At 46.6% G+C, this 25,121-nt stretch overlaps 1 pseudogene; it reads left to right on the top strand.

Moving 5' to 3' along the window:
- Positions 1 to 18,103: 18,103 nt before the first annotated feature.
- Positions 18,104 to 18,559, top strand: LOC133050070 (small ribosomal subunit protein uS15-like; annotated as a pseudogene).
- The last annotated feature ends 6,562 nt before the right edge of the window (positions 18,560 to 25,121 follow it).

Here is a 25,121-nt window from a genome sequence, read left to right as displayed (position 1 = left end):
CCCACTCTAATTCTCATGGTAACCCTACAACACATGGAATACTATTCTTACTTTTATAGATGAGAAAGCAAAGGCAAAAACAGCGAGCAACTTGCCCCAAACTTGTTAACAAGTGGTAAAATAAGGATTTTCATCTTTTCTATCTTATTCTAAACTCCCCAAAAGACACTGACTGTGCATGTGTTGGTGCCTAAAAGGGTCAGTGATGTATGAGGGAGAAAGAAAAATATTAATTTTTAAATGTCTGCTATCATGTCCATTCTTTAGAAAAGAACCAGGCCACCTCTTAAGGAATGTCCTTAAAAGCTATGGCCTTAGTCTCCTATTTACACCCTGACCAACAGACCAGAAATTAGTCTCATGACCACCTGCATCCATGCGAGCTCAGTCACTCAGTCCTGTCCAACTCTTTGTGACCCCATGGACTGTAGCCCTCCAGGCTCCTCTGTCCATGGGATTCTCCAGGCAAGAATACTGGAGTGGGTTGCCATTGCCTCCTCCAGGGTATCTTCCCAAACCAGGGATCGAACCCACGTCTCTTATGTCTCCTGCATTGGCAGGCAGGTTCTTTACCATTAGCATCACCTGGGAAACCCCATTAATCGGCTATACTTCAATACAAAATAAAAAGTTTAATAATGAAAAAAAGTAAATTAAATGTCTGGGCCGCATTACAGCTCAGCCCTATCCAAATCACACCATCTGGCTCACTACAGCCAATCACAACTCAGCAAGTCTACCTTCTTGTTTCCCACACTCCGGAATTGGGGAAAGTTCAGTGACAAGAGCCTAAACAGAGTGACAGATCTACCTGGAACGGCCATTCCCAGCCTTGGCTTTATAAAACCCAGAGCATCTCCAAATTCCTCAAACAGCATAGTAAAATCAGTGAAATATTTTCATAAGAAAATTGCATCAGTGTTGCTCAAATTGAAAAACACTTGTGTATCTTATATAGCTCTTTTAGAAATGGTTGAATGTGGGGGGAACTTCCCTGGTGATTCAATGGTAAAGACTCTGCCTACCAAAGCAGGAGACACAGATTCAGTTCCTGGTCTGAGAAGATCCCACATGCCTTGGAGCAACTAAGCCCACATGTCACAACTACTGAGACCGTGTTCTAGAGCCAGTGAGCTGCAACTACTGAAGCCTGCGTGCCTAGAGCCCCTGCTCTGCAGCAAGAGAAGCTACCACAATGAGAGGCCTGAGCACCGCAACTGGAGAGGAGCCCCCACTCGCCGCAACTAGAGAAAAGCCAGAGCAGCAGCAAAGTCCCAGCACAGCTAAAACTAAGTCAACAAACAAATAGTTATTTTTAAAAACAGAATGAGGGTCATCGTTACCATCTTTCTAAATTTCATATATATGCATTAATATGTTGTATTGCTGTTTTTCTATCTGACTTACTTCACTCTGTATAATAGGCTCCAGTTTCATCCACCTCATTAGTATTGATTCAAATGCATTCTTTTTAATGGCTGAATAATATTCCATTGCATATACGTACTACAGCTTTCTTATCCATTTTTCTGCCAATGGGCATCTAGGTTGCTTCCATGTTCTGGCTATAAACAGTGCTGTGATGAACATGGGGGGTACGTGTGTCTCTTTCAGTTCTGGTTTCCTCAGTGTGTATGCCCAGAAGTGGGATTGCTGGGTCATATGGCAGTTCTATTTCCAGTTTTTTAAGAAATCTCCACACTGTTATCCATAGTGGCTGTACTAGTTTGCATTCCCACCAACAGTGTAAGAGGGTTCCCTTTTCTCCACACCCTCTCCAGCATTTATTGCTTGTAGACTTTTGGATAGCAGCCATCCTGACTGGCGTGTGATGGTACCTCATTGTGGTTTTGATTTGCATTTCTCTGATAATGAGTGATGTTCTGTGGGAGAAGGCGAGGGTGGGATGATCTGAGAGAATAGCATTGAAACATGTATATTATCATGTGAAACAGATCTCCAGTCCAGGTTCGATGCATGAGACAGGGTGCTCGGGGCCGGTGCACTGGGATGACCCTGAGGGATGGGATGGGAGGGAGGTGGGAGGGGGGGTTCAGGATGGGGACACAGGTACCCCCATGGCTGATTCATGTCAATGTATGGCAAAATCACTACAATATTGTAAAGTAATTAGCCTCCAATTAAAATAAGTAAATTAATGAAATAAAAAGATGAAATAAGGGGAAATGTCACCTATTAAATCTTTGCATTGAAACTTTCTGGTGGCTATTTTGATTTTGATTTTTGTGAGCTTTGATTCAATCACCACCTTTATTTTGCCTATAGCATCGAAGAAAACTTAGTGAAGCCAAGAGACAGTCTTAAAGAGCCATATTTGCTAAAACCGTCACTCTGCAAAAATGGTAAAATCAGGGGCAACTAGAAGCCACCACTGAACTGGCCAGAGGTGCTCTGGTGGCCTTGCTCCTTGCAGGATCAGTACTTCTCAACGGCCTTGACTCGCAGGTTCTGATGATGGTGGTGGTGGGCAGAGTGGTGATTTCCTTACTGCTTAAATACTCTTATGTCTGCAGAGCAGTGCTAACACACCAGAGGGGTCTGTTCTGTTTTCTTTTGAGGTCTTTTTGTCATGCCTTGCAGCTTATGGGATCTCACTTCCCCAACCAGGGATCGAACCCAGGCCCTCAGCCATGAAAGCACAGAGTCCCAACCACTGCCAGGAAATTCCCCATTTGGAGGTTTTGCACCTAATACATTTTCATCAAAATGACAGAATTTTTTATTTGCTTCCATTTCTTTCAAGGTCAGGTAGACTTTCCTAAAATCAGGCGGAATTCACTAAGATGATGTTACTGTTGCTGGAAACAGTATTGATAAAGTGGCTGTGATTCCTGGGTCTCCTCTGATAGAAAAGAATGAGAAGTGTGAAGTTCAAACACATTGACGAGATAACATCAGAACAGTCTCAGAAACAAACAAAAAAATGCTGACTCAAAGGCATCCGGTTGTTGAATCGAACATATAATAAACCAGAGAGATTTATTGCTGCCCTCCCATGTTTAGAAACACGAAGAAAAGCCTCCAGGCTTTCAGGGATTTCAAAGTAAAACAAGCCTTTTTCTTGGGCTCTTCTTAACCAACCATGGGGATTTCAACAATGAAGACACATCCCCTGAATAGATGAACTGTAATTAATTAACAAAAAAAAACAGGGTCCATATTTTTTTTTTCATCTCTTTCTACTTATTTAATTTGAGTTAGTAAAATAAATGAGATAAAATACTTTCAAACAGTGGAAAGAATTCACATTTTGTCCATTTCAGGTCCCCCCCACCACCCGTACCCCTGTCACGAGTTTGAGGTCGAAATAAGACTCGGTTTGCATCGCTACTTGGAGCCCATAAGACATTTGTAGTCACTCCGGCTCATTCCGACAGGACTGGAAGGAACCGCTGTGAATGTTACAGAAGTCACTGCTCTGTGACAAAGTTCACGGCTCCCCGCACCGCCTGCCTCCCACTCCCACCAGAAGCCATCATCCCTGACTAAACCAAACACCGTCAGTTCAGCCAGCCTGGACGCTCAGTCCCCTCTGAAAGCACTGCCAAGACGGATCTCTGCTTGGGTCACATCAGGTCGCAGTATCCACTGGTGGACAAAATGTAGGGGAAATTTTATGGGCCTCTTGAGACACATCAGATCGGTGCAGAACAAGCTCTGCTCGAAAAGGCGCAGTTGGCTTCAAGCTCTTCCACAAACTCCTCAGCATATGGAAACTTCCCCGAGATTCCTCTCGCCTCCCCATCATTCCTCTGTCAGTGTAGACGGCACACCTATGCCCTTTCAGCTTCACACCTCAAATGGAACAAAGGAAATTTCACATTTGGGTCTCTCTCCTTTGTTTAAAAACCACAAGAGCTCTTCAGGAAAATGAGGGTGGGTGTCGGGGTGGGGAGCGCGATGGAGAAGCTTTTCCAGAAACTGTTATCTTCACCAAATGCCTGTAGCAAGTAGGAATTGATTTTGAGGGATAATATACATAAGAAACCACCTGTCAATGCAGGAGACACAGGTTCGATCCCTGGGTCAGGAAGATCCCCTGGAGAAGGGAATGGCAACCCACTCCAGTATTCTTGCCTGGAGAATCCCAGGACACAAGAGCCTGGTGGGCTACAGTCCACGGGGTTTCAAAGAGTCGGACACGACTGAGCAACTGAACATGAATGCACATACAAGAAACTAGGTCGTCTCATCCCCTTGGTGACACTGACGCTGTGGGAAGAAAAAGCATCTGATCTCTGCCTTCGAAGGCAGACTGAGGGAGCTCGTCAGAACCCGGGGAGCCCTGAACATCCTGCAAAGAGGTTTAGAACTGATCCTCTGTGTGCCGGGAACCGCGGTAGAGCTCCGAGCAAAGAAAAACTGTTCTCGGTTTTACCTGAGTCTTGGACATTGCATCATCAGCTCCCGGACATTGCAACATGACTCCTGGAACCTGTGAATGGCTTCTCCACACCGAGGGGGATCGCCTAGTGGAGTGTCTAGTATGGAATCCAGAATTTACTTTTTAACTGTGGTAGAAAAACACACAACAGGAAAGCGACCATCTTAATCATTTTTAATTGTACAGTTCAGTAGTGTTTAGTATTCATGTGGAAACCAGGAGTTCTTAACCCTAGTTGGTCCCAGTTCTGTTATGATGCTGGGACTTGGGTCTCTTCTCTGAATCTCAGTTTACTCATCAATTATATGGGAAGAGGTGTTTCTTAAACACCCGTCCAAGTATAATCGAGCAAGTAAGTTTAAGTGATACCTGAAGACACATTATTTACGGTTTTGGCCTCAAAAGGCACTTGACATATTTTCAGAAGAACAAAGACTCCCACCTCCTCACTTTCAAAATGAAAAGCTCCGACTCTTTAAGAACAGTTCAAGGACATGGGGCTTTCCTGTCACCAACAGACTGATCAGCAGGGGAACTTTCTGTTTTGAAGACAATGTTTTGATTCAGAATGTAACATAATATAATATATATTTTCACACCCTGAATCAAATATATATGTATTGGAATATATATTATATATATTGGAATACACATTGTATATAATATAAAATATTCTGATATTTATATTATATATAAACTTATACATACAGGCTTTCCAGGCGGCACTGATGGTAAAGAACAGGCCTGACAATTCGGGAGACATAAGAGATGCGGGTTCAATCCCTGGGTTGGGAAGATCCCCCAGGGAAGGGAATGGCAACCCACTCCAGTATTCTTGCTCTGGGAATCCTATGGACAGAGAAGCCTGGCAGACTACAGTCCATGGGGTTGCAAAGAGTCGGGTATGACTGAAGCGACTTAGCACACCAACATATACGTATACACATATACATATATAAGTTCCAAGAGGGCTACAAGAACATCTACCATCCCACATGATCTTCTATAGTCCATGACCACTCTGACAGTCCTTCCATTGAGAGGTGGTGTCTACTGTCTTTGAATCTAGACAGGCTTGTAACTCACTTGTAACCAACAGAATGTGTCAGACGGGATACTGTGTGACTTTTTAGACTGAGTCATAAAAGGAGATGGAGCTTCCACCTTGTTCACTGGACCACTTGTGCAGAGCTCCAAGCCCCTACACCTTCAAAAGGGCCCATGAGCAGCCAGGTTGTAAGGAAGCCCAAATGATGCCCGCAGAAAGGCCTCTTGGGGAAGCACGTGGGAGCACACCAAGAGAGAGAAAGTCAGCTGTCAGTTGCTCCCGATTCCCGATGTTCGGGCTCTAACCACTGTCTGGCTGCAGCCAGATGAAAGTGAAAGTGAAAGTCACTCAGTCGTGTCCGACTCTTTGTGACCCCATGGACTATACAGTCCATGGAATTCTCCACGCCAGAACACTGGAGTGGGTAGCCTTTCCCTTCTCCAGGGGATCGTCCCAACCCAGGGATTGAACCCAGGTCTCCCGCATTGCAGGCAGATTCTTTACCCGCTGAGCCACCAGGGAAGCCCAAGAATACCGGAGTGGGTAGCTTATCCCTTCTGCAGCGGATCTTCCCGACCCAGGAATCGAACCGGGGTCTCCTGCATTGCAGGCGGATTCTTTACCAACTGAGCTATCAGGGAAGCCAAATGAAAGACCCCCAACAAAACTACTCAGCTGAGCCTTTCCTGAATCTGTGACCCACAGAAACTGTGAGAGACAATAAAAGGACTGCTGCTTAACCCAAAATTGTAGTAGTTTCAGAGGTTAAGAATCCGCCTTGCCATGCAGGGGACGTGGGTTCGATCCCAGGTCAGGGAACTAAGGTTCCACGTGCCACAGAGGAACTAAGCCTGTGAGCCACAGCTAGAAGGTCTGTGCACCACAACAAAGATTCCATATGATGCAACTAGGTCCCAATGCCACCAGATAAATAAATTTAAAAAAATTGTTTTTAATAAATAGACCACTAGGCTTTGGGGTGGTTGGCTGCACACCAGTGGCAACCAGGATAAGTGGCAAGGTGACAGCGAGAACTGATGTCTGAGATCTCTGATCTGATAACTGATATCTGAGGCTCAGGGGGCGCTTCCCTAAAGAGCCAGCAGCACAATGGCACACCCTTCACCCACCCAGCACGTAGGCCTCCTCCTTTCCAGTCACTTACACTAGTCCCCCGCTTCTCAAGAGTCAGCAGCTTACCCCATTTTCCCCAGCCTACCTCCACCCCAGAGCTTGAAGTCATGGGTCACAGGCCTGTGTGTGTAACAGGCACCTGAAAATACCTCTGTCCCTCCCTGCCTCTACCCAGATTTTTTGTTTGCTTGTTTTTGGCTTGGGAGGTGTTTGGTTTTGGGTTTTGTTTTGGCCACACCATGCAGCATGTGGAATCTTCCCCAGACAGGGGTTGAACCTGGGCCCCCTGCATTGAGAGCGTTGGACCACTGGACCACAAGGGAAGTACTCTACCTAGATTCTGACTGAGCAGGCTCTGATGGGAGCTAGGTATGTCTGATTGCAGGTGGAGAGACTAGACCTAAGAAAACCAGAAGGCAGGGTGAAAGGAACCGCTTTTCTCGAATCCAAGCCTCAAATTCAATCTTCCCTGGTGGCTCAGACAGTAAAGAATCTACCTGGAATGCAGGAGACCCAGGTTCGATCCCTGGATGGAGAAGATTCCCCGGAGAAAGAAATGGCAACCCACTCCAATATTCTTGCCTGGGAAATCCCATGGACAGAGGAGCCTGGTGGGCTGCAGTCCATGGGGTCGCAAAAAGTCGGACATGACTGAGTGAGTGAGTGAGTAATTAAAAGCCTCAAATACCTGTTACAAGGAGCTGTGTTGAGGTTGGGAGCTCCCTTCCCCCTCACAAAAGGGATCTTTTTCTGGATTAATTCTGAAGCCACAAGTTTTAAGTCCCCCAGGAAAGAGTTTTCTCTAAAAGATTTGTTGGCCAGAGACTGCTCTCTGGTGTCAGCCTGGCAGAGGAGACATGAAAACCCAAAGCTGGAAGCTTTCAACAGCTCTCCCAGGACATCTGGGGTGTCTTTGGCTGAAAGCTAGTGAAACGGGGTCACCAACTGCTCTTTCGCCTGCTCTGGATGGCCCGACCCCCTCCTGACCCTCACGGGTACGGCCCCTGTGCAGCGGGAGATGGCCCATCCTCCCGGGAGCGTGGTGCCCAGCGGAGCCTCCCCTCTCTCACTGCGTGACCAGCACATCTGCCCTTTCTGCAGTCCACACTCCATCCAGAACCGGAGGCTCACATCTCAGAAAGCTTCACTTCTCAGGCTTCCGTGTTATCTCCAATCGAGACTAAATACTCTAACACTGTATTTTTGACAAAGTGTTCAGTGGCTCAGTGTAAATGTTTAAAATGTCTTATCCTTTAAGAACTTCCCTGGTGGTCCAGTGGTTAAGATTTTGCCTTCCAATGCAGAGGGTCAGACAGTTTGATCCCTGAACAGGGAGATAAGTTCCCACAGGCAAAAAGAAAAAAAAAAATATGTATATATATATATATATATATATGTATAAAACAAAAGCAATATTGTAACAAATTCAATGAAGACTTTAAAAAATACTTGTACTTCAAAGAAGTCTCTTTCAGCAGGTCTTGCTTTGTTCTCCTAATATGTCAGGAGCTCCAGAAGCAAAAGTAGCCCAGCCTTGCTCAAGCTCGGATTCTGAGAAGTTTTGTAATTGCATATCTATTTGTCTTATACACATTCTTCCTTTTTCTTGGGGTAGTTTCGTCCTGACTCCACCATCAGGACTTCAGTTTGCTGAAGATAAGGCCCAGGGTTCCTTTTTTTCCACGCGGTGAGTGCTCAGAAGCATCTGACTCTCTGCAACCCTCTGAACTGCAGCCCGCCAGGCTCCTCTGTCTATGGAACATGTGCAGCAAGAACACTGGTGTGGGTTACCACGTCCTCCGACAGGGGGGATTCCTGACCCAGGGATCACGCCTGAGTCCCCTGCTCCTGCATGGAAGGCAGATTCTTCACCACTGAGCCACCAGGGAAGCCCACTTTTTCCCGTTTGCCCATCCAAACCATCTGGTCCACATTGCCCACAGAGCTGACGATGTATGACGTACACCACAGTGTGGTCTTATTTCTCAACTAGCTGTGGGGCCTCTCTGAGCATCAGGGTCCCTGCATGTGAAATTGGGGTGATAGTATGACCTAGCTGGCAGGGTTGTGGGGGTGATTAAATATGATTCTACAGTCAACACACGTAACACAATCCTGAACACATAGAAGGTGTCCAGTGAATTGCAGTTGTTTGGGGTTGAATTGCATCCCCTAAAAACGATGTGTTGAGGGCTTTCCTGGTGGCCCAGTGGTGGAGGTCTGCCTGCCAATGTGAGGAACACGGGTTCAGTCTCTGCTCCAGCAGGATCCCACGTGCCCAGGGCAACTAAGCCCATCACCTCAACTACTGAAGCTGCATGCCCTGTAGCCCAAACTCTACAACAGAGAAGTCACTGTGATGAGAAGCTGCTCCCCACAAAGACGAGCAGCCCCCACACCGCAGCTAGAGGAAGCCGTCACACAGCAACAAAGACTCAACACAGCCAAAAATAAATAAACACATCTTACATTAAAAAAGACACATTGAAGTCCTAAATGTGACCTCATTTGGAAATGGGGTCCTTGCTGATGTCATCGAGTTAAGATGGGAGTAACAACAGCAATCTGGAGTAAGGTGGGCCTTAAATCTAATGCCAGGTGTCCTCAAAAAGAAAAAGGAAATTTGGGGAAGTGGTTGGGACTCCACACTCCTCATTGTGGAGGGCATAGGTTCAACCCCTGGTCAAGGAACTAAGATCTTGCGTGTCATGTGGAGCACAGTCAAAAGTAAAAAGGAAATCTGGAGACACATGGTTGGAAGATGATCCTCCAAGGACAGAGGCAGGAACTGGAATGATGAAACTGCAAGCCAAGAAGCCCAAGGATTCCCGGCACCCATCAGAAGCTGAGAGAGGCAGGGGAGGGTCTTCCTTAGAGTCTTCAGAGGCAGCACGTCCCTGCCGACAACTTGACTCTGGACTTGCGGGCTCCGGAAATGTGAGGCAATACATTTCTCTTTCTTTAAGACACTTGCTTGGTAGTGTTTTGTTATGGGAACCCTATAAAACTAATACGGATTTGGGTACTGGGAAGAGAGGGTATGATTTTAAAAAGGAAGAAAGGAGTCGACTAGACGAGGGCCCGGGTGATGAGGGGGAGTGAAGGCAAGCTGCGTCTTCACTTCACAGGGGAGACACCACTGCCAGGGAAGTCACCACCCACTCTTCTTAAGGTCATTTCCCCGTAGAGGCCGTCACAGAGCCCTGAGGTTTCCCTGTGCTATACAGTAGGCCTTTACTAGTTACCTACTGCATATGGTGCAAGTCACTTCAGTCGTGTCCAACTCTTTTCACCCCTGTGGACTGTATCCCCCCAGGCTCCTCTGTCCATGGGGTTCTCCAGGCAAGAATACTGGAGTGGGTTGCCATGCTCTCCTCCAGGGGATCTTCCCCACCCAGGAACTGAACCCATGTCTCCTATGGCTCCTGCATTGCAGGTGGATTCTTTACTGCTGTGCCACCAAGGAATGCCCTTTATAAATAGTAGTATATGGACGTTAACCCCAATCTCCGGATTTATCCCTGCGTCTCTCTGCTCTTTCTCTTGCTGACAAGCATCCCCATGTTTTGCTATATAAACACTACTACTCTACTGCTGTAGACACTGATATGTTTGTCCCCTGGTTCCTTTTGTGCAGCAGTTTTTCTTAAGAATACACTTAGGAGTGGAATTTGGGGGTCAAAGGGTATGTTCACCGCTTTTCTAATCCTCAACTTTTTTTTCTTCTGCTCATCTCCAAACCCTACGTTCCAAATGAGTGTAATCTCTGCATTTTGGGGATAGCTCAGAGCAAGAAATCTCTTAATGATTCAGGTAATCAGGATGGTGTGGTCACTCATCTGAATCCAGACATCCTAGAGTGTGAAGTTAAGTGGGCCTTAAGAAGCATTTCCTCTCAGAGCTCAGTTGGTAAAGAATCTGCCTGCAATGCAGGAGACCCTGGTTCAATTCCTGGGTCAGGAAGATCTGCTGGAGAAGCGATAGGCCCCCCCCTCCAGTATTCCTGGGCTTCCCTTGGGGCTCAGCCGGTAAAGAATCCACCTGCAATGTGGAGACTTGGGTTTGATCCCTGGGTTGGGAAGATCCCCTGGAGAAGGGCATGGTGACCCACTCTAGTATTCTGGCCTGTAGAATTCCATGGACCATATAGTTCATGGGATCACAGAGTCAAACACGACTGAGCGACTTTCACTTCACTAGGAAGCATTACTACTAACAAACCTAGAGGAGGTGATGGAATTCCAGCTGAGCTATTTAAAATCCTAAAAGATGATGCTATTAAAGTGCTACACTCAATATGTCAGAAAATTTGGAAAACTCAGCAGTGGCCATAGGACTGGAAAAGGTCAGTTTTCATTCCATTCCCAAAGAAGGGTAATGCCAAAGAATGCTCAAACTACCATATAGTTGTAATCATTTCACATGCCAGCAAGATAATGCTCAAAATCCTTCAAGCTAAGCTTCAGCAGTATGTGAACTGAGAACTTTCAGATGTACAAGTTGGGTTTAGAAAAGGCAGAGGAACAAGAGATCAAATTTCCAACATTCACTAGATCATAGAAAAAGCTAGGTTCCAGAAAAATATCTACTTCTGCTTCACTGACTATGCTAAATCCTTTGACTATGTGGGCCACCAAAAACTGTGGAAAATTCTTAAAGAGATAGGAATACCAGACCACCTTACCTGTCTCCTGAGAAACCTGTGTGTAGGTCAAGAAGCAGCAGTTAGAACTGGACATGGAACAACTGACTGGTTCCAAATTGGGAAAAGGAGTATGTCAAGGATGTATATTGTCACCCTGCTTATTTAACTTATATGCAAAGTACATCACGCAAAATACTGGGCTGGATAGATCATAAGCTGGAATCAAGATTGCCAGGAGAAATATCAACAACCTCAGATATGCAGATGATACAAATCTAATGACATGACAGAAAGTGAAGAGGAAATAATGAGCCTCTTGATGAGGGTGAAAGAGGAGAATGAAAAAACTAGCTGGAAACTCAAATTTCAAAAAACTAAGATCATGGTATTCGGTCCCATCAGTTCATGGCAAATAGATGGGGAAACAATGGAAACAGTGACAGACTTTATTTTCTTGGGCTCCAAAATCACTGCAGATGGTGACTGCAGCCATGAAATTAAAGGATTCTCGCTTCTTGGAAGAAAAGCTATGACAAACCTAGATGGTGTTTTAAAAAGCAGAGAACATCACTTTGCTGGCAAAGGTGCATAGAGTCAAAACTATGGTTTTTCCGGTAGTCATGTACGGATGTGAGAGTTGGACCGTAAAGAAGGCTGAGTGCTGAATAATTGATGCTTTCGATGTGGTGCTGGAGAAGACTTTTGAGAATCCCTTGGACTGCAAGGAAATCAAACCAGTTAATCCTAAAGGAAATTAACCCTGAATATTCATTGGAAGGACTGATGCTAAAGCTGAAGCTTCAATACTTTAGCCACCCAATGCGAGGAGCCAACTCGTTGGAAGAGATCCTGATGCTGGGAAATACTGAAGACAAAAGGAGAAAGGGGTGGCAGTGGATGAGCTGGTGAGATAGCATCAGTGACTCAGTGGACATGAGTTTAAGCGAACTCCGGGAGATAGTGGAAGACAGAGGAACCTGAGGGGCTGCAGTCCCTGAGTCTGGCAAGACTTAGTGATCAAACAACAATGGAGACTTTACCCATCTTGTTTCCATTGCATGGAGCACCTTTTGCCTTCATGTCCAATAATCCAAACCCTGCCATCCTCTGAGCCCATCTCAAGTAACACCCCCTCTTCCAGGAATGCCTCTTCAACTCATCCCCATCAGAATTCATCCCTTCTTCCTCTGTACTGTGAAGGCACTCACTTGGTTTGTATTGTCATTCTATTTTATCTTGCTGTCACAGCCGTCTCCCTGCATGGTGCACGGCGTTTCTCCCCTCTAGGGAGTAAAGGCATGTTCCTCATCTCCACAACATCCACTAGGGTGTGGCGGGCACAGTGACTGTCCCAAGACTCGCATTCTTTTCACACTTTCTCCTCTCTGAACTAGGACAGTGTCTTACATTGGATAGTGTATCACAATATAACTCCAAGTATTTTCCTTAGCGCTTCTGAGAATAGCAGCATGCCTTACAGCCAGTGATGTCTTTTGTTGTTAGTCTCTCAGGTGTGTCTGAGTTTATTGCAACCCCATGAACCGTAGCCTTCCCGGGCTTCTCTGTCCATGGTATTTTCCAGGCAAGAATACTGGAGTGGGTTCCCATTTCCTTCTCCAGGGGATCTTCTCGACCCAGGGATCAAACCCACATTTCTTGCTTGGCAGGTGGAGTAATGTCTTAGATTCCTTTAAATCCAGGAGAAGGTGTTGAACCAGTATTTGCTATAGTGGATGAGTTTAAGTCACTTGAAGTGGGAGGGAGAATCTAGCCCCACTGTCTGGATTAGAATACATTTCAGGGCAATGTAGGGCTCCCCCAGGCCCCCTACTTACCTTGCCTACCCACTTGGATGATAATGATGGGGGAAGCTGGAAAGACTTCACATGTTCTAAACCCATCCTGGAAGCAACTCTCTTGAAGGCATTTTCTCACTGGTAAGATCCCTGTGGCTTCCAGCAGCAATCTCCATCATGGACCTCTCCTTGGTGATTCCTCCCTCTGTTTCCCAGCCCCTCTCCCTAACCCCTGCTTCCTGGAGGGTCCCCCAAATAAAGCACCCACACCCAAACCCTTGTCTCAGGCTCTGCGTTGGGAGAACCCAACTAAGAGGTCAGGATCACCATGCACCGTCTTCATGGGGGCTATGCCTACACGTGACAAAGGGCAGTGCGCCAGGGTGTGTGGGCAGTGCAGGAGGGTCCAGCAATCATGGTGGGCACTGCCTCTCCCGTGTCTCCCTGTCGTCCTGCCTCCTACTTGTCCCGACCCCTCCTGCAAGCAGATAGAGAGCCAGGCTTACCTAGGCCATGACAATTGATTTGGGGCTCTGTGACAAGGCACTTCCCAGGTGGTCCTCGTGGTAAAGAACCTGTCTGCCAATGCAGGAGACATAAGAGACGTGGGTTCAATCCTAGGGTCAGGAAGATCGCCTGGAATAGGAAGTGGTAACCCATTCCAGCATTTTTGCGTGAAGAATCCCGTGGACAGAGGACCTTGTGGTCCGTAGGGTCGCCAAAAGTCGGACATGACTGAAGCGACTTAGTACGCATGCTTAGCACACAAGGTGCTTAGGGAGGGACCATCTCTAGGGAGACACAGTCAGGGTTGGAGTTCCACCTGGTCTGGGAGACAGAGGTCTTCGGGGATTGGAGGGGCACATTGTCCTGGGAGCAGACGGGGCTTCCTATGCACCAGCGCTCACTAACCAGCTCAGTCGCTGGGGGCCTGGGTCCAAGCATATTGCCTGCAGCCCTGGTGGGTGGGTGGGTGGGGGTGCTGAGCACACATGGCCACACACGGGAGGGAGCCCACCAACCCTGGGTTCAGCTTTGAGACCTCAGGCCCTGGAGAAGGAGGGAACAGGAAGAGATCATGGCCACACTCCCCAGGCCAGGGAGCGGCAGCTTCCAGGACAGATCCCATCTTCTTCAGAAGGCGCCAGGGGAGGGATGTGGGCAGCGTGGAGGGTAAGGGAGCCCCATCCTAAGGGGGCTATTCCCCCACCCACCTCTGCTAGGCCCACCGCACGCAGGTGATGAAAATGGGACCCTCGGAGCTCCAGAGAGACTCTGCGTGTGTGTGCGTGTGTGTGTGTATGTGTGTGAGACAGGCATTTGACAGCTATTCAGTCACTTCATCTCCAACCCAGGCAGCAGCTGCCACCTCCCACCACTTGGGGAGGCCCCTGGGGACTTGGTCACTCTGAGGGCCCTGCTGATATCTGCCTTCCTTCTCTTCCTCCCAACATTCCCACCATGTTCCCTGTCTTCCTCTTCCCCCTCTTCCAAGAATAGAACTCATATTAGGTGTTTCTGCTACCAAACCAGAAGTAATGGGGACAAGGCTGGAAAGAAACAGTGCAAGCCTTTTCATCTGAGCTGCACACATCAAGGAAGGCATCTCTGGTCTGTTTGTTTGTGATCAAACGGGCTGTAAGTTGCATATCCCTGATTAATTAATGAGCCGTGTGCGACATTTAACTGGGATCAAGGTGCATTTCTAAAGTGTAAGCAAGAGAAAGAAATATCTCCCAGACACAAAAATGATCCATACACACCTCTGCCAGAAAAGTATTTCAAGATCTTTGTATCCAGGCTGATTTCCCAGAGCCGGCTGTTCTGCCTCTAAGCCCCCAGTACTTAACCCAGTCCTGGCTCACAGTAGGATTAGTCAAAATTTATTGGATAAGTAAATCAGCCTTCAAAATATAGTCCCAGGATATACACACAGAATAGCTAATATAGCCACCTTTATTGAATAGGAAAGCAAGTAGCAAGTCAATAGTAACAAAATAAAGCTGGAATTAGCACCAGCCCGCAAGCCAGGAGTGTAGATTCTTGCTGGAGCTGGCTGATGGATACCTAGAATTGATAAAAACCATTCTCTCTACTTTGGACATTACATTTTTAAAATATACTTGAAAAAAGTAAAAATATGTTTGAATTCTTCCACAATAAATTTTTTTTTTGATCCCTATCCTAGGAAAAATTTAGTTGAAACAGAGTAGAAATTTTAGGGAAAGTGACACATACAACTCATAAGGTTGGTATCACATCCTTTTTCAACACGGACGCTCACCCACATCTCCCCTCAATTCAGTCAAAGAAGTGTGAAGCTCATAGCATGTGCATTCAAAGATGCTCTTTGGTGCTCACTTGATGCTCCTGCAAATGCAAACTCTAAGCCACTAAATATGAGCAATGATAAATTATTACTTCGTGACTTCTTCAATGGCAACCGATGAAAAAGAAAAAAAAAAAATAGCAAACAATCCTAAAGAAAGTGTTTTGGCTTGTGGCTCAGCACTGCGGGAAATCATTCAACCCTTTGAAAGCGAAAGTGACCCAATTATGTCCAACTCTTTGCTACCCCATGGACTATACAGTCCATGGCCAGAATTCTATAGGCCAGAATACTAGAGTGAGTAGCCTTTCCCTTCTCCAGCGGATCTTCCTGACCCAGGAATAGAACTGGGGTCTCCTGCATTGCAGGCGGATTCTTTACCAACTGAGCTACCAGGGAAGCCCTATTAAACCCTTTAGGAAAACCGATTTTCCTAAAACAAGCAAATCTGGCAGGAGACACAAACCACCCATTTCTAGCCAAGTTCCATTACTTCCAGAAGTCTTGCACAAAACGTGAAGCAAGGACAGTGAACATGAAAACTCTGTCTTCTGATGGCACTGTTTTAGTGTCTGCATTTGTGTTTAGCGGGCGCTTTCAGTTTTGACCATTTGTAAAGGGTTTTATTCTGTATCTTTTCCATGCAGTTGTTTTCATTTCTTGAAAACAATTTTAAAGTACCTGGAAATTTAAACCTTGATCATAATCTCAAAAGACAATTAAGTATCACACTGTTATATTTAAAATGGACAACCCACAAGGACCGACTGAACAGCACAGGGAACTCTGCTCAATGTTTTGTGGCAGTCTGGATGGGAGGGGGATTTGGGGAAGAATGGACACACGTACATAAATGACTGAGTCCCTTTGCTGCCCACCTGAGACTATCACAACACTGTAATCAGCTCTACTCTAACACAAAATAAAAAGTTAAATAAGAAAAGACAAGTACCTAAATATTGACTATGTAAATATTCAAAGAAGTGCCATTCATATGAACTGTGAAATAAGTCAGCACGCTTGGGCATTTTAATGGGCTCCCACATGCTCTCTGAATGATTCAAATGGTCTTGTTAAACAGACAGATTATGAGCAGATTTCCAAAAGGGAGCACACTGCAAAGTCACAAAACTCTTCTTAACCCTGTGATTTGAACAAGCAGAATCATTTCACAAATGCTGAGACTGTATTTCCAAACGCATTCCAGAATGACCTTGGAAATTCAGTGCAATGAATATATTATTTTGGGAGTTTGGGGGAAAGACTTAAAGATACTTACCAGGGCCTGAGGATAAGGGGGTGGGGGAGATAAGAGAGATATTATTTAAGGATACAAAATTTGCAGAAATTCCCCAGTGGCCCAGTGGTTAGGGGGCTTCCCTGCTGGCTCAGATGGCAAAGAATCCGCCCGAGATGCAGGAGACCCAGGTTAGATCCCTGGGTCAGGAAGATCTTCTGGAGAAGGGAATGGCAATCCACTTCAGTATTCTAGCCTGGAGAATCTTATGGACAGAGGAGCCTTGCGGGCTACAGCCCTTGGGGTCGCAGAGAGTCAGACACAACTGAATGACTGACACTTTCACTTTTTTTTTTCACTTTCCAGTGGTTAGGACTTGGCACTTTCACTGCAGGGGGCCCAGGTTGAATCCCTGGTAGGGGAATTAAGATCCCACAAGCCTCCTAGAGTGGCCAAAAAAATTTAAAAAGTATACAAATTTGCAACTAGTATATAAGTAAGTCCTGGAGATCTAATGCACAGTATGATGATTATAGATAACAATGTTAATTGTTCAGTCATGTCTGACAACAAATATTTTATTAGAAACATCAAATTTGCTCAGAGACTATATCTTAAATATTCTCACCACAAAAAAAGAGATAACTATGTGATGCTACAGAGGTGTCAACATATTGCAGTCAAACTACAGTGGCAATCATATTGAAATATATAAATGCATTAAATCAGCCTGTTACACAACTGAAACTTACACAGTGTCACATGTCAAATATGTTTCAATTAAGAAAGAAAAAAATCGCAAAGTAATTTTTTTTTTAAAAATCACTGAGACAGACGCCGTGTGAAAAAGAGAGCTCAACTCCAAAGACTGGACCTAAAATTACAATTTGTCTTCAGTCACCACCATATTAAATGTATCCATATGCACACTTTCCAAATAAACAGTCAAACAGACTATGACGGAGCACCCTGGACCAACCGAACATCAGTCTCATCAAAAGCAGTTGATTTGTCTGTAGAGTTCAAGCCGGAGCTCTCCGTGGAAAGTTCCACCAAAAGCTGGAACAAACCGGGCCATTTTGGTAAAAATCGTTGCTATTCAGTCGCTCAGTCATGTCCCTCTCCTTGCGACCCCACAGACTGCAGCACGCCAGGCCTCCCTGTCCTTCACCATCTCCCAGAGTTTGCTCACACTCACATCCATTGAGTCAGTGATGCCATCCAACCATCTCGTCCTCCGTCGTCCCCTTCTCCTCCTGCCTTCAATCTGGTAAAAAATAAAACGTGATGAGCCCGCCTGGGAGCGGTCAGATGGGCTGCGCTTTGCAGGACTGGCAGATGGTCCCCAAAGGTCACCATAACCTTTCCCAGCCCAGTGAGTGGCAGCGGTGACTTAGGCCAAAACCTGGGAGGCATCTTCCTCTCTCTCTCTAACCCTGCATCCAATCTGTCGGCAAATCCTAAACTTGAAAGCATCTCTCTCTCCTTTGGCACCAGACCGCCTACATCATGGGTTGCGTGCATGCTCCCCGGAAAGGCCTGTCCCAGTTGGCCCTGTCCCACCACCACAACGTCTCTACCTGGCTGAAGCTGACATCTGAGGACACGAAGGAGCAGACCTACAAACTGGTTGAGAAGAGCCTGACTCCCTCACGAATGGGGGTGGTCCTCAGAGACTCACATGCTGTTACACAGTACATTCTGTGACAGGCAGTAAAATCTTGAGAATTCTTAAGTCCAAAGGACTTGCTCCTGATTTTCCTGAGGATCTCTACCATTTAATTAAGAAAGCCGTTGCTGTTTCAAAAGCATCTTGAGAGGAAAAGAAAGGATAAAGATGCTCAATTGCGTCTGATTCTGACTGAGAGCCGTATTCACTGGTGGGCTTGATATTACAAGACCAAACAAGTCTTTCCCCTCAACTGGAAATACGAGTCATCTGCAGCCTTTGGCTTGATTGCATAAATTTGTCTGTTGTATTCAAGCAATAAAACTAGAAAGAAAGGAGCTTCCCAGGTGGCTCAGTGGTAAAGAATTTGCCTGCCAAGGCAGGAGACACAGATTCGATCCCTGGGCCAGGAAGATGCCTCAGAGCTACTAAGCCCAAGCCCTACAAATACTGAGCCCACCTGCCACAAGCCTGCACACCCTGGAGTGTGTGCTTCACAACAAAAGAAGCTCCCACAGTGAGGAGCCTCCACACAACTAGACTGTAACCTCCCCTAGCAGCACCTGGAGAAAAGTCTGCACAGCAACAAAGCCCCAGCACAGCCATAAATAAAAGTATTTTTTAAAGGACTAGAAAAAAAAAGAAAGAAAGACAGTACACCCAGAATATGACCACTTCTTACACCTCCATCCGAACCACCACTGTGTGGTGTCTGGATTATTCCCGTAGCCTCACCCTGGTCTCCCGGCCCTTCTTACCTATGATATCAGGGATTATTTGTGAAAAAAAAATTAATAAGTGAACATGAAAGCAAAACAAGAACTGAAGAGGAATCTGCCAAGAATCTTTCCAGTTCCCCTCCCCACCTCCTCTCACCGTGGGGGAAAAAAAAAATAGTTGATATAGGAGAAGAAGGAATCCTAATCTACCTGGGGAAAGAGTGGACTTTTCCCAAAAAATTAGATTAGCAGTAAACGATAAATGTAGACAGTGACTGAGATCTTCTATGTCCCAGGCACCATGAGAATAGGTTTCCCTGACTCTGCTTGCTTCTTGAAACCCAACCCTAGGAGGTACTCACATCTCCTTTTGTGAGTGTGCAACTTTAGTTTCTGGTAACTCTTCTGACACCAACTGCAATACAGTTCCGGCACAACTAGCTAGTTACCTCCCCACTCCCACCCCCACACCCCAAGTTAAAGTCTGGGTCCTCCACCGGACGGCCCTTCCCTCACACTGTGGCCACATTCCTGGGGTGTCCCAGGCCATCCACACTTCTGATGACTGGCTACAAATTCAGAGCTTCCCACAACCCCTCAGGTTTAGTAATTCCCCAGGAGGACTCACAGGACCCAATAAGGTACTCTACTTACAGCCACTGTTTTATTATAAAAGAGCCAGGCCAGGCCCAGCCAAGTGAATGGTCACATAGGCAAAGAAGCCTATGTGACTTCTTTGTCACAAAAGTCTATGTCACAGAAGTCTATGTGACTTCACAAAGAGGTCACATAGTCTGAGAAGTCCAAATGCAGAGCTTCTGTGGTCCTCCCTGTGGACTCAGGCATGTCATCCTCCTGGAACATCAATGAGATGGCCAGCCGCCAAGCTCCATCTGGCCTCAAAGTCCAGAGTTTTTCACTGGAATCTCACTACGTCAGCCTGATCAACTGACTCATTGTCCATGTGGTTGAAATCAATCTCCCACCTCCCTCCCTCCCTCCCTCCCTTCCCACCCCCTCCACCGCCGAGGTCAGACCAGCCAGACCCCAACTCTCATCATGTGATTGGTCTTTCTTGTGTCCTATCCTTGGGTCATCATAACTCTTAGTATAAACTCAGGTGTGATCCAAGAGGCTCATGAGTAACAAAGACTCAAAGATTTAGAGGCTCCTTCTCACGAAGCAGAAATAAAAGCCAGCCAAACACTTTATTATACAACAGGGTTGTTGTTTAAGTCACTAAGTCGTGACCAACTCTTTGCCACACAATAGACTGTAGATCACCAGGCTCTTCTGTCCATGGGATTCTCCAGGCAAGAATACTGGAGTGGGTTGCCATTACCTTCTCCAAGGGATCGTCCTGACCCCCGTATCAAACCGGTATCTGCATTGGCAGGCGTATTCGTCACCTGAGCTACCAGGGAGGCCCCTTATCACCTGAGTTCTCTTTCAAGGCCCCATTCAGCTGGTGGAAAGCCACCTCAGTCCACTTCTTGGGTAAATTTCCTCCAGGAGTAATTCCTATCTGGGGAGGAGGAGGTTCCCAGGGCCCCCAGGTGACAGGGAAGGAGGGTGCACGCATCTGGGCTTTCGTCACTTCTGCTTCAGCTGCCAGATCATATAGCCCTTGGCCTTCCAGGGGACGCTGTGAGGCTTCTAAAGCAGGGACCACCTACACGCCTGCTGACACCCACAGTCTCATTTCTCTCTGGCACTTGCTGCCTCTGCTAGAATCTGGAGCATGAAACCAATCCCCTGTCCTCTTCTAGCCCATAGACCTTTCTCTTAATACCCATCTGGATTCAGCCAGTGGGGAAGAGGGGTAGAGGACCCCTTTTTCCTCAGGGACCACAAATATTCATGCACTCACTTCTCCAATTATCCTTTCCCTACAGCCACGAGCATCCTTTTCTAATTCAGAAGGAAGGGGCCTGGGTTCTTACATCATTATCCCTCTCCTAGATCTGACAACTACAGCTGCATCAGTTCCATTCCTCACCAAGGATTGGCTTCTGAAACCCAGAGGCCTGTTTTTAACCAGACATCACAGTAAGAAGTTCCTGAAAGCCTATTTGTACCATGCAATCTCCCCCGGAGGAGCAGAACCTGCTTCCGATGCAGAGAGAGACCTAGAGGATGAGAGCCATTTGAGGTGGTTCCACACTCTCCCCAGGCTTCCCTGGTGGCTCAGATGATACAGAACCTGCCTGCAATGCAGGAGGTCTGGGTTGGATCCCTGGGTCAGCAAGATCACCTGGAGAAGGGAATGGCTACCCATTCCCATTTTCTTGCCTGGAGAATTCCATGGACAGAGGAACATTGCAGGCTATAGAGTCGGACATGACTGAGTGACCAACACACACACACACACACACACACACACACACACACTCTTCCCGGGTCAGTGTGATCCACTCCAGTTTTCTTGTGAGCTTCTCTTTGCACTGACCTCTGCTAAAATGCACTTATTCCTCTTTTGTTGTTGTTGCTATCCAGCTGCTAAGTCCTTCCCGTCTCTTTGTGACCCCGTGAACTGCAGCGTGCCAGGCTCCCCTATGCTCCACTATCTCCCAGAGTTTGCTCAGATTCATGTCCACTGAGTCAGTGATGCTATCTAATCATCTCATCCTCTGTCACCACCTTCTCCTCTCCTTAAAGACTAATTTTTTTAAACTTTTCTATTTTGCTTTGGAGTATAGCCGATTAACAAACAATGTTGGATATTAACAGTTTCAGGGGAACAGTGAAGGGACTAAGCCGTATATATATATAGGTATCCATTCTCCCCAAACTCCTTTCCCATCCAGACTGTCACATAACATTGAGCAGAGTTCCCTGTGCTGCATAGCAGGTCCTCGTTGGTTATCCACTTTAAATATAGCAGTGTGTACATGTCCATCCCAAACTCCCTAACTACGCCTCCCCCCACTCCCCCAGGCTTCTCCTCTCCTGGCAACCATAAGGTGGTTCTTGAAAACTGTGAGTCTGTTCCTGTTTGTAGAGACTAATATTTTCATATATTTTCCATTTTCCAAAGTACTTTCTCCTATCTTGCCTTACCTTGTGAGGTAGCAACCAACTGGTCATCTCCAATGAGAAAATGTGCTCACGGTCTCAAGCGGCGTGTGGAAATAAGCTGAGTTGCAAAAAGCTGCCAGCCATGTCGTGCACCGGCTGAGTGATCAACTCAGTATCTTGCTGAATTGACAGATAATGTATGGAAGTCTTCATCTCCCTGTGGATTCACTAGAGTTCCATTCCAGTCTTTTCACTGCAGTTAATTTTCTCTAAATTTGTTGGCCCAGCACAGCTGTATGTTGGCCCTTCTGGTGCTTCGCGTTTCTGGGGTCAAGCACTTGCCCATCACGTTTTTACATATGAACGCATGAGTTCAGCCTGTGTATGAGTTTCACCGTCCTCTCTGTCTGCAGACGTACGTCCTGCCACTAGTCTGTCTCTGCCTTTGGTGGAGAAGCCAAAATCTGTTCAGACCCAGCCTGAGGAATCTATTTACCAGTTTTTGTAAAGGGTTTTTCTGTGAATTAACTTTCTGCCAACTCAACTGCAGCCCCAGCAACCAGCAGAACCAAGAGAACTTGAAGGCAAAGTGCCATGCTCTTTGTTGTGGAGGGTGGGGCATAAATTAGCAGTTTGGAATTAACATATACAGACTACTCTATATAAAATAATCAACAAGGACCTACTGTGTAGCCCAGGGAACTCTACTCAATACTCTGTAATGACCTATATGGAAAATGAACCTGAAAAAGAATGGATATATGTATATGCATAATTGAATCACTTTGCTATATACCTGAAATGAGCACGACGTTGTAAATCAACTATATTCCAAGATAAAATAAAAATTAAATTTCAGAAGTAGAAAAAAAAGTACTATGCTGTGGTCCTCTGACCCTATTGCCTCTGTTGAGCTTATATGATGTGAGCCCCTAGCCATTCATTGGGGCTTTTATTCATCCTTCATGCTCCAGCCTGTGTGGCCTCCAGGCGGTTCTGGAACCTCCGATTCAGTCTTGGGGCATCACCCCAGGCAGGCCTGCTCTGAGCCTTCCTGTGTTTGCTCTGCATCTCCCAGCACCATCAGACAAGCCATTGGGTGCCTAGTAAAGGCCCTGCCCTGATGATGAATAATGATGACAGGATGGCGATGATGGTGGTCACAGCTGGGAGCGAGTGAATGGAGTTATGCGGGATGTGTGAAGCTAGACAGCAAAACCTCCTGATGCTAAAATTCACACAGCTGCTGACTCCTCCCAAGGATGGGATGGAAAAGCTCCTCCCAGGAGACAGCCCATCTCTCTATGTCTGTAGCAGAGTATTTTGGAAAGAGTTTCCCAAAAGTGTGCTTCCAGACCCAGGGCACATGAAAGGGGTGGCTATATGCCCCCCTTTAAAAAAATCTGCTTCTAATAGCGATTCATCAGAAATCTATAGGAATGAGAGGGTTGTCACTATAGTGCATTTAAGATGGCCATCCTCTCTTCCTGCACCTCCATGGAGTGGTGGAATCTATTTCGGCCTCTCCCATTGACTCTGAGCTGGCCTTAAGAGTGGCATTTACCAATAACACGGGGGGGGAGCTAGCTACCTGGTACCCATTCCGGGTCCTGGGCTCTCGCTGCCCATCTGCTGTCTCATAAGACGGAGTCCCGCATGGTGAGGCCGTGCAGAGAGAGGACTGGGGGATGAGTGGGTACTTTGGACATTTCAGCCTCAACTGAATGTAGCCACATATATGATCCGATCTGATCGCCTGGAACAGAGCAGCCGGCTAAGTCCCGTCATGGAACCCTGAGAACTAGTACACTGTTTTTGTTTTAAGGCAGCCACTAAATTTTGGAGTGATGTGCTACACAGAAATATGTCACATGTTCTTGTTCTACTGGAGACAACAGGATGCTAAAAGAATCCATTGCAAACCCTGCAGAATCAGTGCCTCTAGAGGAACCCCACTAAAAAGCCTTTCCGGTCAGGCCTGGTCCATCTTAGGGACAGATGTGAACAACAGTGCAGTCAGAGGAACCTTGGTTCTGGTTGAACTAATGGCCCCTTGGACTCCTAGCCAGGCCCAAGCATTCCCCAGGCATGCACTCAAATATTTATGGCGACTGGCACATGATATGGATGAATGGAGTGGGTGGAGTGTTTGCAAATCAGTTACAGAGGAGTGAATATTCTTCACTTCCAAAAAGACCAATGTCTTCTCCCATTTTTCTTGAAAGAGACAGCCTTCCCTGGGTATTCTGTTGTCACTTCTGCTAGCCGCACACATGCTCAGTCACTGAGTTGTGTCCGACTCTTTGCAACCCCTTGGACTGCAACCTGCCAGGCTCCTCTGTCCATGGGGTTTCCCAGGCAAGAATACTGGAGTGCGTTGCTGTTTCCTCCTCCAGGGGATCTTCCTGACCCAAGGATCAAATCTGTGTCTCCTGCACTGCAAGCAGATTCTTTACTACTGAGTTCACCTGGGAAGCCCGAATTCTGCTAGAGTCATAGTAAAAGAGAAACAATTTGTCCCATCAGACAAACAACAGCCCAAGGGCAACTACAAACGACCAGTGACCCTGGCTTCAGGCTCAGGGAGGTAACGGGGTGGTAGTGTAGTGGACACTGTGGTATGCTGCCCAGACGCCCTGCAGGATGGACACCCTGATCAGACTGTGGACGCTGGTGGCGCTCTGCAAGGTCATTCTCTGGGAACTGTCCTCAGCTGAAAATAGCCATTTTGCCCAAGGTCACGCCCCTTCCTGGGGACAGCCCATGTCCGGGGATGGTCAAAGTGGGATATAAAGTGCTGGCTCCATTCCCTTGAGACAGGACAGCCCTGAAAGACCACCTTACCTCCTCCTCTGAGAACTTGGTTGTGACTGATTCACCTCACTGTTATTCAGGTTCTCCATCCAGTCCTTCCTCCTTCATGCCATTACCAGTAATGATCCCGAGTTATTGTTATTTAGTCAATAAGCCGTGTCTGACTGTTTGTGACCCTATGGACGGTAACCCTCCAGGTTCCTCTGTCTGTGGGATTTCCAGGCAAGAATACTGGAGGGTTGCCATTACCCTCTTCAGGGGATCTTCCTGAACCAGGGATCAAACTTGCATCTCCTGCATTGGCCTG

This window comes from Dama dama, chromosome 31 (assembly GCF_033118175.1).
Source record: "Dama dama isolate Ldn47 chromosome 31, ASM3311817v1, whole genome shotgun sequence".
In the NCBI taxonomy this organism is placed as follows: Eukaryota; Metazoa; Chordata; class Mammalia; order Artiodactyla; family Cervidae; genus Dama; species Dama dama.
The sequence above is the reverse complement of the archived record's forward strand: the minus strand, read 5'-3'. Positions and strand labels throughout refer to the sequence as shown.